The 13,232-nt window shown below is 38.2% G+C and overlaps 1 protein-coding gene and 1 pseudogene across 1 annotated transcript in view; one reads left to right on the forward strand and one right to left on the reverse strand.

Annotated features, from left to right (window-relative positions):
• Positions 1–13,232, reverse strand: part of CNTNAP2 (contactin associated protein 2) — a 1,579,711-nt gene that overhangs the window by 695,250 nt on the left and 871,229 nt on the right. The gene's annotated exons all lie outside the window — the stretch shown is intronic.
• On the forward strand, positions 4,139–4,712 carry LOC102498524 (39S ribosomal protein L35, mitochondrial pseudogene; annotated as a pseudogene).

A 13,232-nucleotide genomic window follows, 5' to 3' on the forward strand; every position in this document is an offset into this window, starting at 1 on the left:
TTCCCTACAAAAAGCACTGCACATGATGCTCTGAATTTGTTACACATATTTCTGTTTCTTATTTTTGCAGGCCTAATACAACATCCATGTGGCCCACTGCTATTTGGGGGATACTTGTATAAAGAAAATAAAATGAGGATTTCAGTGAACAGATAGGCTACAGATCATAGTTTAAGGTATGACAAAGTGGATGAGATTTAGATCTGTGACCAGTAGAGTTTAAAAACAAAAACAAAACAAAACAACAACAACAAAAAACTAGGACATGCAGAGCTGTCCAATTTGAATCAATACAGCTAAGAACGCAGCTTTTAAACTTTCATCTTGATTGAAAACCTTTTTGCAATCCTGATTTTAGGCTTTGGGCTTATTCTATTATTTTTTTCTTTTTAATTTGCTATAGGGCACATGTGTTCACCAGAGAAAGAGAGTGAGAGCAAACACCAGAGAGAGAATTGTTGTGGGGCGGGGGGATGAGGGGGATAACCACTACACAGTGCCCCCTCCTCCATTCTTAGGATTTGGGGTACGCATGCACACACACCCAAGGGGTTTCTCAAGCTGCTGAGTCCAGGACTCAAACCTTGCAGTTGGCCATGTGGGATCCAGCCGCTCCAGCTACCACACCACCTAGCTGGCCCACTCGTTCTTAAGATCCAGACCAGGAGTCAGGAATCACAAACTAAGTTCAGAAACCAAGCCTCCGGACAATTAAAACACAGGAGGTCTTCATAAAGCTCGTGGAAAATACACATTATGAAAAAGTATGTGTGGATTTCAAAAGTTTTCTGCACCAAAATAAACTCCTATTTTAATTCCATTCTCCATGCACTTTCTGAAGTCCTCTGTACACAGTCTATTTTCATTAGTGAGAAAATACACCTTTACAACATGGTCATATTTCTGGAACGTACAGTCCATTTTCTCAAAGTTTACTTTTAATCTACACTTCAATTTATTTCTCAATTATAGCTTTTAGGAAGGAACTTCTAAGAAAATCTCAACACTTTCTTCCACCTTATGCTCTGTTTATGATTTGTTAGCGTCTCTGTGGGGAAAGTAAAACCAAGAAAAATCAAAACGCAGGAGTTGTTTAGATGATTGGCAGACTATTTCCTTAGTGGATGATATTATGGAAATGGATGTTCCTGAATCCAAACCATAAAAGATCTTTATTATATTTCTGAAAACATTTGTTTCCTTAATTATGTTTTTCAGAGAGCTTTTTCCCTAAATCTTTCAGATAATGGATCATACTGTAAGATGTCACCTCAAGTTATCACACTCATACATCACTCTGCTCTTCACAGAGAAACTGATAAAAATGAATAAGTCACCAGAGAAGAAATGGCATGCTCTCATTAAAAACAGACATACCACAGACTTCTTTTGAAAATTCCTCTAAGGTGGGTATACTAGTTGAAAATGGATTTGAAATGTGATTTTCAAACATTTCTATTTAAATATGGCAAGATTCAATGTGTAGCACTGCGTGGCCTTATGCTTTTCTAAAGAAAAGTTCCAAACTTCTTTTAGTTTCTCCAATAAGATCATTAATCACATTTCTAATTCAGATTTTTCCACAAATTCACTTGTGCTTTGCAGATTAAACCCATCCTCACTCCACCTATAAGTAATAAAATACATATGTTTTAAATTGCTCTTTAAATTTCATAAACCAAAATAACATATGTCTGTTTACAAAGATCTAATTTGCATATTTACCTAAGTATGCTTCCATGGTTCTGAAGACATTAAAATTAAAATGCAAATTATAATGTGTCTATGAGAACTAAGGGAGAACACTTTTAACCAAACTGCCTTCAGGCAAATGATTCTCCTTACTCTTAGCTTGACATCTTTTGGACTCTAAAGAAAGAAGGCGGAATCCCTATCCACCAGTTAGAAGCCTTCACTCCTAAGAAGTCACTTAAGACAGGGTTAATAGACCTGAGATCTTTAAAGACATATTATTAACATAGCAAAGAATGAACTCATGAATCCAGCACTTTTCCAGCTAATGCTACAAAAGAAATCCATAACAAAAAGAATAACTCTTTGGTTAGTAAAATTTTAGGACATTAGTCTAAACATTATTTTTCTGGAGATGATGCATCTTCCAAACGTTTTCAGAACCAGTTAAGAACAAGGTATGGTACTGGGAAGACTGTCACGAGACCATGAGGACTTTGGAGAGCTGAATTGTGATGGGTTTTACTGAAAGCTCATGAAGCGTCTTGGAAATGTCTATCTGTAGACCCACAGGACTCAGGGGAAGCAATTATCAATAGGAAAGGATTTATCAATTGGTAGATAAATCTATGGTTAGCTATCAAGTTTTAGAATATATATGGGTTATTGGAAAGGCACGAAACTATACCTGTGCATTTGTTATTGGTATTATATGCTCTAAAGGATACTAAAATGTAAAAAGTAGTGAATAACAGAGTAAAAAGAACATAGTTGGAGGTATCATACCACCTAACTTCAAAATATACTACAAAGTGATAATAATCAAAATTAGATGATACTGGAATAAAAATAGACAGATCCATAAATCAGAGTAGAGAGGCCAGAAATAAATATACACATTACAACCAAATTATTGGCAACAAAAGTGCCAAGAACACTAAAGAGAAAGGACAGTTTTTTTTTTAAATGCTGCTGGGATATCCACATGAAGGAGGATGAAATAAGACCATTCTCTCACACCATATATAAAAATCAACTAAATATGTATTACAGACTTAAATGTAAGACCACCCCAAACTAAGAAAAAAGCCCCATGACTTAGAGCTTTTTTTTTTTTTTTTTGATTTGACCTCAAAATCAGGCAACGGAAGCAAACAAAGACAAATGGCATACCATCTAACCCAAATACTTCTGCATAGCAAAGGAAACAGTCAACAAAAGAAGAAAGACCTAAAGAATAGGAGAATTATATTTGTAAATTATATCTAATAAGAGGTTGTCTAAGACCTGTTATAATGGCTATTATTGAAAAGGTAAAATATAAGAAGTACTGGTGAGGATGCAGAGAAAAGCAAACCCTCACACATTGTTGATGGGAATGTAAATTAGCACGGACATTGTGAAAAACAGTATAAATGCTCCTCAAAAAATTTAAAAAATAGGATTACTATATAATATAGCAATCCCACTATAGGCTATAGATTCAAGGAAATGAAGTCAGTATATCAAAGAGCTATCTGCAGCCCCTTGTTTATTACAGCACTATTCACAGTAGCCAAGATGTAGAGTCAACCAAAGTGCTCGTAAACATTTGGGTGGATAAAGAAAATGCGGTGTGTGTGGAATGGAATGCAACACAATGGAATTCTGTTTAGTCAAAGAAAGGAAATTTTTTCATTCATGACAATCTAGATGAACTGGAAGGACATATTGTTAACCGAATCAAGCCAGACACAGAAAGCTAAATTCCCTATGATCTCACTCATATCTGGACTCCAAAAAGTTGCTCTCATAGAAGCAGAGAATGGAATAGTGATGACCAGGTGCTGGATTGGCCGGGGAGATGTTGATCAAAGCATATACATTTCAGTTAGATAATAAGTTCAAGAGATCTATGGTATAACATGGTGACTGTAGTTAACAATGTTGTATTTTAGTTTATTAATTTTATTCATGACAGAGAGCATGTGTGTGTACGATACATATGGAGAGAGACAGAGGGAGGGCAAGAAAGGGACAGAAAAGCACCTCAACAGAGTTTCATCATATTTAGCAAGCCACAATCTTCTCTTAGCTCTCCAGCTCATCAGACTTCTGGGCATATACACAAGTATCCTGCTGTGCTTCTAGATTGACCCAGGGACCCAAATCCTGTCACTCCTGTAGCTTCTAGCACTACAGTTCAGTTTACTACCAACTGTACAACCAGGCTGGGTTTGCTGCATTCTTGAAAAATACTAGAGAAGTAGATGTAAAGTGTTCTCACCACAAAAATAGTTACTATGTAAGCTGACACATATGTTAGGTATTAGTCCTTAGAGTTAGTCATTCTACAATGTATATATACTTAAAAACAATATGTTGTACACAGTAAATGCATACTTTGTATCAGTCAGTTAAAATAAGAAATTTTAAAATAAAATAAGAATTAGCAGAGGGTGACAAGATGGTGGCCTTTGCCTTCACTGGAGCCATATGAGCAGCTCCAGGAATCTTGTAACCCCTGAATATTTTGGCTCTTTCAACCTATGGAAATTGTTCCAAGAATGCCTGTCTTACTTCTGCACTGTCCACCAGATACTTTAGTAGTATTCAGACATCAGTTGTTTCCTCTGCTCCTAGATTTCTCACAGCTGTTAGAGTCCTGACATATGGGCATACGGCAACGATCTTTAACAGAGTGGCACCCTGCTTCCAGATGCCCTAATGCTGCCCCCAGTCAGAACAGTAACATGCATCGATTCATGACAAGGCATGAGGAAGACTGTGAAGGCTGTCATCTACAGGTTTCTTCAACTTCATTCTGGCCTTTGGCTAAGGAGAAAGGCTGGTTACAAAAAAAAATATATATATGGAAAAAGAAAAACACACAAAAAAGACGCTTGAGGGAATTTGTGTTTTGCAATAAAACCCAGAGAAAATTCTTAGATAAAATGACAACTTCTTTCTGGAAGGGGCAAATCTGGTATGCTGATGATCTTTACCAGAAGTACTGTGATCGAACAAACCTGAAAGTATAGATCTGCAGCCTCACAATTTCCCAGTTACTGACTATGTAGCTTTGTGTATATGTCTTTGCAGAAATGAATAAGTATGAAACTTTATGTAAATTGTACCTTCCATCTGATATGTAAACATACAATACCAACATTAAGTTTATGGAAGTTTTAAAACTCAATGGATTAAACATTCGCAAATTTGGTCAGAGGCAAAAAAAAAAAAATGTAGCATGTGTTGATATGTCTTTGTAAACCTGGCAGGTTTTAGGGGATCGTTGATAATGTAGCTAACACCAAACACTAAATGCTAAACACTTTACAGCTTTATTCCTATTTAATCTTTACAGCAATTCCATGAGGAAACATCTTTCATTTAAAACAAGATCTGTCATATTTCTGATTCTCGATACAGACATAATTTGTTTAGCTTTCTCTTCTGTAACGTCTGCATTATGAAAGAGGAATGCAATGGAAACTGAAGCCAGTGGAATTACTTTAACTGGAAAAAAATATGTATCATCCATAAGCAATAACAACTATCATTTATTATCAAGGACATGACTAACTGACTTACACATATTATTATCTCACAATGCACCCTATTATCTCACACATTATGTTTAAGGCTCATATCATTATTATGAAATAACATTATTTTACAAAGGAGGAAATCCAAGCTCTCTCTGAGGGATTATGAACATGAAAACATTTCCTCAACATGAGTGGAATAAAGAACCATGCTTCTAACCTAGTTTTGCCCAACTCTAAATTCTATTCTTATTGATCTGTGTCCCTCCAATAGATATGTTTAAGTTGTAACACCCCCTACCCCCAGTTAATTTTCTGTGTCAACTTCACTATGCTAAGGGATGCCCAGATGGCTGGCCAAACATTATTTCTGGTGTGCCTGTGAGGGTGTTTTTCGAAGAGATTGGCATCTGAATCAGTACATGAATTAGAAATTGCCAGGACCAGTGCAGGTGCGGGCCGTCCAATCCGTAAAGAGCACGGACAGAACAGAGAGATGAAGGGTGAACTTGCCTATCTGAGCTGGGGCATCTATTTTCTTCTGCCCTTGGACATCCACATTGTTTTCAGGCCTTTGGACTCGGACCAGAACCTATACCAGTGGGCCACACAGGGGATTTAGCTCAAAGGTTCTGTTTCTCTAAAGAATCCTAATATGGGACCAGCAGATGGCATAATGGTTAGTTGCTGGACTCCCATCAGGCTGACCAAGGTTGGAGTCCTGGACCTGGTGACTTGAGGCTCATGCCAGGTATGTGTGTGTGCGTGCCCAGGATCCTGAGAGGAGAGTGGAGACGAGGGGACCACGTCATGGCTATCCCCCGTGGGAGGCAATTTCTTCCTTTCTCTCTCTCTGTTTCTCTGGTGAGTGCCCTATAGCAAAAATCCCTCTATAAAAATTAATAAAAAATAATCCTAATATTCCCCAGTACCTGGGAATGTGACTGTATTTGGAAATTGAGTCTTTGCATGTATAATTAAGGAATTTAAATTAAAACCATTCTATGGGGCCAGTAGGTGGCCTGGTAGTTAGGGTGCTGGACTCCCACATGGCTGACCATGCCCCAAGTCCTGGACCTGGTGGCTTGTTTTCTCACTTTCTCTCTCTCTCTCTCTCTGTGTCTCCCTCTGGTGACCACATGTATAGCAAATTGAAAATAATAATAATGATAAATAGAATTAAATAAAAATAATTCAAAAAGAAAAAATAATTCTAGATTTATGTCCCACTCTAAATCCAGTTATGGTGCTCTTACAGGATAAAAGAGATTTGAGATAAGAGATGAAGAGGGCACCTTGTAAAGATGGGGACAGAGAACAGAAGACGCTATCCACAGTAGGAAATGTCTGGAGCCCCAGAAGCTGGAAGAAGCTAGGAAGGAGTCTTCCCTAGAACCTTAGGAGGAAGCTTGGCCCTGCCAAGGCCTGATGCCAACCTTCTTGTTCCATAACTGTGAGAGAATAAATTTCCATTGTTTTAAGACACTATGTTTGTGGTAATTTATTGTGGCACTCCTAGGAAACTCCATCCCTGTATGAGGAAGATCTAAAATAAACAGCCGATAGAAACAGGGGAAAAGCTGATAATGCATATTTTTAATAAGATACACTAAAATCAGGAAGATATTCAAAGAATAAATTGAATGCACTAAGGGCTTTTTCAACTATCAACTAGAGAATCTCAATTCTAAATAGAGAGACTTTAACCAGACCTTACTTGGGGGAAATAATAAGGTTACAACTTATTATTTATATTGTGCTAAGAAATGCATTTTATGGACTAGCTCCAACTACTAGTGTAAATTTCTTTGGATCTTATGATGATGAAGATAATTACTTGAACCCTCTTGCATTTAAACAACTATGTAGAATATGTTTTCTTAGAGCTTCTGCTTTCTAGCATCTCAAAAACTCAGGAAGACAGCGAAATGCTATTCATATGAATAATTATCTATAAATAATTTTGTATTGTTATATTGCCCTCCACTTTTTTACAATAGAATGAGAGCTGGCTTTATAAGGAAAACCTCTAATACCACATCTTTTTATTGCCTGCAGCTTTAAACATTTGAGAGGCAGGAACTATAGTAATAGCAGTTTGCACATGAAGTGGTTTGTAAATCTTAAACTGCAATTTTCTCCCCAACAAAACAACAACAACTTAAAAAATAAGCTCTCTAAGGAGAGATGAAACTATAAAGTTTTTTATTTGGCATTCAGATGTTGCTAGATAGGTTTCTGACAACAACAAAAATCCTCCATTTAAATAGCACCTATATCTTTCCACCAAAATATAATTCCATATTTTCTGTCTACAGTGGGAGAGAGGCTTAGTATCTCATGCTAGCCAAATACATTATAAATTTCCTTTTTTTTTTACACATTCCAGTTTGAACATCTTTCAAAATGAAAAAAAGGTAAATATCCATCACTATCATATTTATTATTGTATCTCTTGTTTATTAGTCCTCTCCCAGTCAATGCAGTTAATGATATGCCATTTACATTTAATAGTATTCGGACATGTTTTGCTACATGCTCTATTATTTTATCTTATAAGGCTTGAACTTTTATTAAAAAGATCAGCTGCCTGTATCATTTAAAACACGTATTGAAAATTATCTTTTACTTTGAGGGTCAAGTGCGGGCAGACATTGCTTCCTATATTTTCAGAAAACTTTCCTTGATTTTTTCAATGACTCATTTAAGTTCCCGTTAGTAACACAGACATAGCCTCATTTTAGTTGGTTTATGTCTACAAGTGCAGCATCCATCCCGTCTCTTCTCAGGCATTCACCCCACTTCATCCCTAGTACTGTGGTTAGGGCCACCCTAGGACTGTAGTGTCCTCATCAGAGAAAAAACATTCGATTTAGATCGAATGGGCGCTAAGTGACACAGACAGCAGGAGAGGGGACCAGAGATGAAAGTACTTTCTCAATGGGGTAATAAAGTAATGAGATTAACTTTTCTTGTATAGCTAGGAGGCAGCATGCTGGATGGAAAGAGGGGGAGTTTAAGATTCATTCCAACGTACTTACCCTCTCCACGGATAATTACTTCACTTCTCTGAGCTTTGCTTTCTTACTTGGTTGAAAAATGAGGATAAGGATGTTGCAAGGATTCTGTGAGATAATGTATGTAACAACATGCTGTTCCGAACAGAAATGATAACCAGTTATGTGGTAATTACCTCCAACTAACCTGCTGTTTTTTCCTTGTAGAAAAGAAAGTCCCAAAGGTGAAACTGCATCCTGTAGAATGTATAGAATAAAAGAAACTCTGGAGACATAGGCTTTGTTTGGAAACACTGCTGGTTACTAGCACATGTGCAGTAGAATCAAATCCGCAGAGTCATGGTGTGGCCCAGGATTCTTCTTCCTATTATGCTTTCAAGTTACCAAAATAACTGATAAGAAAAACTTAATAACTGACTCTAGTGACGATTGCTGTCCACTATTATAAGTCCACATTTAGGACATGTATCTGAAATGAAAATATTTTTGATTTTGGAATTCAGGATCAAACAGAACTTTGGGTTCCCTTGAATCTAAGTACAATAAATTAGAGCTTTCAGACTCTTGAAATGTAAGTAGCAACGTTGTGAAGGATTGGAAAAAAATCAGTGCAAATGAGAAAGATCTTGTGAATGTCTAGCCTGGGTGCAGTCTTCCTTCACAGCAGGATCTGTGGTAAATGTATAAAAGCTGATGGGATCGCTTCCTGAAGGTAAGGAAGGTAGCATTTTGAAGTCCAAAGGGCTCCTAAAAACAGGACGTGTCAAAAACCCATACTTTTCCAAGGAAATATCCAGAGAAACAAAGAGGAAAGTTCCTGGGTCCACCTTCTCAAAAGGTCATTTACCAGCTTTAATTCTCTCCAAAGAGTTGAGAATTCAGCAAAAAATTATCCTGAGGTGGAGAACCTGCTGAGTTCCATGAACCTCTGGAAATAATCTCTGCTGCGCTAATTGCTTTACTGATTTGTCACTTACCTTCTAAGAGAAACGTAAATAAATAAAAATGTAAAAACCTAGTATTTATAAGGAGGACAAGAGTTTTGTGAGAAGCCTGTGCTATGAGGTCTAATACTGGGTCAAAAGGCACTCATAATGTGTCAAAATATTTTCTGTGTCTTCACCGTGCTAGCCAGTACATATAATTCAAAGCTAGGAAGTTTAACTAGCACTTGTGTTCACTTATTTGTGAATAAGTGGATCATTTGTGGAAATTCTCATTAACTTCTGGGCATCAGGACACAGTTAGAGCTACATCTATTTTAATTTGTTTCAAGGTTTTTATAATAGGGCACATGTGCTTGCCAGAGAGAAACAGAAAGAGACAGAGAGAGGGGAAGTGAGAAATCATCTCCCTCCTCCAGGGGATGACCATTATCCCTTCTCCTCCATTATCTCCTGGGTGGGATTTGGGCGCACATGTATCTTGCATGATTTTCAAGACACCAGGTCCAGAACTTGAACTATGGTCTGCTAAGTGGGAGTCCAGCACCTTAACTACTATGCCACCTGGTAGTCCCAAGCTATAGCTCCCTATAATACAATTTTTCCCATAGGAAAAAATCAGATTGGCTAAATCAGTGCAACTTATAACACCTTTCCAGAAATAGTGGCCCAACTTAATGTTAATGATTTTATTCTGATAGTTTAAGGTATTTTATTTATTTTTATTCACTTGACTGCTTATATTAGCACTTGTCTCAGACCAATATTGATTTTTCTGATAAATTCTCTACAAAAAGAGGTATTGAGTCCTAGAGGGATTCCAATTTGATGAACATAGCCTCTTTTACATAATGTCTTCACAGCATCCACAGTGGTGACTGTAGCTGAAAATGAAACAGAGTGTCCTGCAAGTGAACGCAGCCCACACCTGGTATAAACACTCACTGTTCCATTTATTTTGGGGGTCATCCCATTTAAGCTAGCCTGTCCTTCCCTTCAGTTTTTTATCTCTGCCTAAGGAGCCAGTTAATAGGTAGATGGCATGAACCTAAAGGCTGGAGTCTCTGAGAGCCCCACAGAAATATGTGTTCTACATGCCACTATCTGTTCTGTAGAAGTAATTTGGGAACCATTCTACACTGCAAAGTTCGAAATACTTATTCAAGAAAATTGGTCTGGCCTGTAACCTAGTAGTTAAGTGATTCACATTCCACATGGCTGACCATGGCTCAAATTTCAACTCTGGTGACCCCAAAAATGTGCTGGGCCCATGTGCATGCATGCCCTAAATACCTACAGGATGGGCAAATAGAGGCGAAGATACTATGGCAAGGTACTTTCTCCTTCTGTTTCTTGAAGGTGAACACACATGCCCTGTATCATTTAAATAAATATTAAACAAAAATAATGTCTAAATATATCATCCTCTGGCCAGCCAATAGTGCCGTGGTTGGGGCAACAGGGTCCCATATGGCCCACTGTGCAGTTTGAGTTCCAGATCTGTTGGCTTAGAAAACACTGGGCACATGGGCATGCCTGCCCAAAATTCTGAGAGAAGTGGAAAATGGAAGAGAATGGATTGCAGCATGGCCATTCCTCTGGGGGTACTTTCTCACCTTTCCTCTCTCTGTTTCTCTCTCTCTTTCTTTCTCTTCCTCTCTCTGGTGAGTGCAGATGCCCTATAGCAAATTGAAAAAAGAAAGAAAGAAAATAAAATAAAATAAAATAAAAGAACCTATTTTTTACCAAATAGTTTCATTGCTGATGTTGCCTAAAAATCATTGGACACTAACTTTTCATGAAATACAATTTGAAAAATGGAGAATGTAAGTCTGTTTACAGTTGGAAGACCAGTTTTCTCAGTAGTTGTTCTGAGAGCCCCTGGCTCTCGCTGGCTAACTCAGGCCCGCACCTGACTATCTCACACACTTCCCCACTTCACTGTTCTCTGGCTTAACATTTGCTCCACATGGAAGGAAACCTCAGGGAGCAGTCACACACCTGGAGTATTAGGGTGTGGGCTTCTAGTCTTCTCTTAATACTCAGGAATGAAAACCCCAGAAAATCCAGAATTACAGAGGACCACTACAAATCTCTTCTTTACATATCAGGCGACACGTTCTCCCATATTCTTTACCAATTAACCTTTTCCACTTTAGTCAGAAGCTATTAAGTTCTAATAAATGGAGAAAGAAGGTTAAGAAAACAATAATGCCATATCTATGGGACCCAGAGACAAACAGAATACCATATTCCTGGAAGACGATAGAAGAAACAGACTCTTCTGGGACCAGCAGTTAGCATAATGGCTATGTCGCTGGACTCCCACATAGTCGACCACGGTTCGAGTCCTGGACCCGCTGGGCGCGTGTGCGTGTGTGCCCAAGGATCCCGACAGGAGAATGGAGGAGAATGGATTGTGGCGTGGCCATCCCCCTCTGGGGGGTGATTTCTCGCTTTCTATCTCTCTATCTCTCTCTCTCTCTCTTGTCTGGCTAGCGCATGCGCCCTATAGCAAAACCTCTCAAAAAAAAATAAAAATAAAAAAGAAACAGACTCTTCAGCTACCTGCTCTTACTGCTGTTTGGGGGATATGATGTGTATTAGCAGAACATTTGCTCTCGGGGTGGCCAATACAGTTTAAGAGTGGTGAGGAAACCTCAGGAGCAAGACTGAACGCCTGATACAGTCACCACGTGAGAGTCAGAAGGATGGGCAGGAACAGTAGAGGAATCCTTGAAGTGGCCAACAGTGGTGCAGGGGAAGCAAAGCAAGAGCTGAATGGCCTGGGCTCCTGGACTAGAGGCTGGGAAAGCCCTGGCACTCAGAGGCATCCACCCTCCAGGATGACAGGGTGAGACTGAGTTGGAGTGACTGTTTCTCTAACATTAAACCCACCAGTGAACCAGAGTCACACTAAACAAACAGGAACCCTCACACCCAGCGTGAGCACAGATGAAGGGAGTCACAGCATAGGACAGGTGAGAATACTGCAACATTGCTTAACAATATCAGACTTAGCAAAATACATAGTCTTTGACATAGAGATTCCACTTTAGGACTTTAAGAAAATCAAATAAGAACCTATGCAAACATATGGTCACAAAGTTGCTAATGTTAATACTATAAAGTTTTTGTTTTGTTTTGTTTAAAGTTTATGTATTTTATTCCATGAGTGAGAGAGTGAGAGAGACAAAGTGATAGTAACCCAACAGGGTCTGGATGCCACGAGTCGCCCCAACTAGTCTCGACCAGCCCAGATCATGGGCACAAATGTGTGCATGTATTCAGGGACGTTTCCAGATCTGACAACCTTCTCATGTGGATCTGACATGCAAACTACTATCTACATTCTACTACTGTGTCCCTATCTAGCTCACAACATTGTAATAAAAGGTTTTAGTAAAATATTTAGACATTAATATTTATGGTACAAATGTATATTTGTTTCATTAAAAGTTTTTCATGGCGTTTTGTTAAATGAAGTAACACAATGCTGAGTACAGCCCTATTTCATGTATTAGAAAGTAAAAACACAGGAAAAGTCTAAGTAGTAACACTAGAGATGTTATTAGTCATCATCTCCAGGTGGTAGACTTCAGGTGATTTTTAATATCGTATTTCTGTTTGTATTAATAACTAAATTTAAATAGCTTCCCTTTATTTTTTTCTGCATTTTTCTTACAGTTGACATGAAGTAGTTATTTAAAAAAAAATAATAGTGTCAAAAAGGACTGGTATCACTACTTACTCATGAGAATGGCTGAAGTGATGTAGACACACTACCAAACATTGGCAAGAACAGAGGGCAATGGGAATGCTCAAGCCTCCATTCTTTGCTGGAATTGATGCAAGTTGTCTTCATTAAAAGGCATACACAAGAATTTTTATTTTTAATTTTCTAGAGACTGCATGTGCTCTAAACAGAGAGAAAGACAGAAGAAAAATGAGAAAGCACCTCCCCATGGAGGATGGTCATGACACAGTCTCTTCTGCATTTCTCCTTTGGTGATTTTGGGCACACACACACACACACACACACACACACACAC

The sequence above is a fragment of the Tupaia chinensis genome, unplaced genomic scaffold (genome assembly GCF_000334495.1).
Source record: "Tupaia chinensis unplaced genomic scaffold, TupChi_1.0 Scaffold000010_1, whole genome shotgun sequence".
Taxonomy (NCBI): domain Eukaryota; kingdom Metazoa; phylum Chordata; class Mammalia; order Scandentia; family Tupaiidae; genus Tupaia; species Tupaia belangeri.